The 2,179-nt window shown below is 46.7% G+C and overlaps 1 long non-coding RNA gene across 4 annotated transcripts in view; it reads right to left on the bottom strand.

Annotated features, from left to right (window-relative positions):
• LOC119617751 overlaps positions 1–1,490 on the bottom strand; it is a 17,647-nt gene extending 16,157 nt beyond the window's left edge. For 3 of the 4 annotated variants that reach the window (XR_005234151.1, XR_005234149.1, XR_005234148.1), the window contains exons 1-2: positions 1,398–1,490; positions 651–1,324 (exon numbers count right to left, since the gene is read on the bottom strand). This is a non-coding gene — a long non-coding RNA (uncharacterized LOC119617751). The remainder of the gene's footprint in view (positions 1–650; positions 1,325–1,397) is intronic. The other variant, XR_005234150.1, reaches the window with a different exon arrangement.
• Between the last annotated feature and the right edge of the window lie 689 nt (positions 1,491–2,179).

Here is a 2,179-nt window from a genome sequence, read left to right on the forward strand (position 1 = left end):
GGAGCCACAGTAAAGACAACAACCTGAGGATATACGGTGCTGCCGTTCCTCTTGACTTAGCCGAGCTCGGCCTAACTGCATGGGTTCTGGTGGGTTCTGGATTGGAGGTCTGAGTGAGTCAGGGCTGGGAGAACCCCTCCTGATAGGAGGCAGAGATGGCCGGAGGTTTAAGGTTCGGGATCTATCTCTGATTCTGTTATCAATCTTGATGGCCAGGTCAATTAGTTCGTTTAGGGAGTCAGGTTCATCTCTGCATGCCAGCTCATCTTTCAATCTTTCATTTAAAGCATGCTGGAAAGCTCCTTTGAGAGCTGCATCATTCCAACCTGATTCGGTTCCAAGGGTGCGAAAATCAATGGCAAAATCTGCCACTGACCTATTCCCTTGCCTTAGATTCCAGATTTTTTTTGAGGCCGCTTCCTCACCAAGCTTGGGACAAAATGTTTGTTTGAAGAGCTCAATAAAATCCTCATAGGAAAAAAATATGAGGTTCTCTTCATCAACTACTGTCTCGGCCCATTTAAGCGCTCAATCTCTTAGTAACCCAACAATAAAAGATATCTTGCTGGCATCATCGGGAAATGAACGTGGAGAGCGGCAGAAAACTAGAGCACATTGAAGCAGGAACCCCTTGCTTTTCCCCAGCTCACCTGAGTAGTGTTCAGGAGTGGGCGTGATGGCATCACGGGACAAAGGAGGCGCGGAAGCAGCTGGAACAGGGGCTGGAACGGGAGCCGGAGCCGGAGCAGGGTTAGCTGGAGGAAGCCTATCCTGTAAGGTCTGGATCTGATTAGCCATATGATGTAAATACTGAAGCATGGAGGTCTGCTGCTGCAACACAACATTAATTGTAGCATCGTGCTTGCCCAAAAGGACACCTTGATCTGAAAGTGCGGTCCGTAGTTGTGCTGCAGAGTCCGATTGGCCAGATGGTTCTGTCATGATGGGTTTTTACCAGGACTCGAAGGCAAGCAACAACTACGGACACACAACTCAGTTTAACAGATTTATTGAACAGGGAAGGTGCTATGGGCAGGAAAAGGGGAGACGTGATCAGAGGCAGCAGGGAGGAGCCGGGCCAGAGGAAGAGCTGAGGAAAGGTAGGCGGTTAAACAGGGGAGTAAATGGAGAGAATGACGTTGTAACGTGGTGGTGGCTTACGGTTGTGGGGGGCTTCCAGGTGGAGGAGTTCCAGCAGGAGACTGAGGGTGGACAGGCAGCAGCTGGAGGAGCTCAAGGAAGTATCCCAGCACGAGACTTAGAGGAGCAGCGAGAATCGGGTGATCCAGGAGGATATTGTACCGGAATGTGGTCAGAGCAGGTTCTAGAAGGATGAGAGAGGAGTCAGAAATACGATTTACAACGCTTTAGACACAGCAGAGAGTGCTAGAGTGTACCACGGTAGAGGTGGAACCATCTGGCGTCTGACTCTGGGAAGCTGCTCCTATTTAAGGTCCTTCCTGATTGGTGATGAGCATCAGCTGGATCCCATCAGCCTGCCACCCTGTGGATGAAAAGAAAACCACTCCCCTGCAGAACCCAACACCTGAGGCCTTGGGCTGACCCTGGGCTGAACTAAATTAGCCCAAATGAGCAGCAAACCAAGAGGGCGGGACAAGACGTCTGTCAATCATTCTGTACTATGAAAGACGTTAAATGATCGGGGCTGTGAAAAGTTAGTCCTTTGGAAAGACTCTGGGATTTTCTCGAGATTGTTTGGCACCAGTTTTGTTGTAAATTTCTCAAAATGTGACACAATATTTTAAATTTGTGTTTATTAGGTATTTTAAATATTTCTGTTGTAAAAAGCAGGGAGGACTTAGCCCTACTAGCTCACTAATACCAGCTGTCCCTGGTACCAGTTATGTACCCGGTATATACTGGGCTGTATTACGTATAGCCACAAAACTATTTACATACTATAAAACCATACGCCTTAGTCCAAATTGGGTCATGCAACAGCACAATGATCCCAAACACAATGGGAAAATTACAATAGAATATTGTAAAAGAAAAACATCAAGGTGTTGGAAAGACTCAAAGTTTAAAAAGGTGTACATACTTTTTACGAGTGTAAGAAGTGGTCCTATCAGCAGGCTGATCTTTTTTAATTATGCCAACTCAACAGTTGTATTTAACCCAAGTGCTGTGGAAATATTTAAAAAAAGGCACATACAAA

This window comes from Kryptolebias marmoratus, linkage group LG16, assembly GCF_001649575.2.
Source record: "Kryptolebias marmoratus isolate JLee-2015 linkage group LG16, ASM164957v2, whole genome shotgun sequence".
In the NCBI taxonomy this organism is placed as follows: Eukaryota; Metazoa; Chordata; class Actinopteri; order Cyprinodontiformes; family Rivulidae; genus Kryptolebias; species Kryptolebias marmoratus.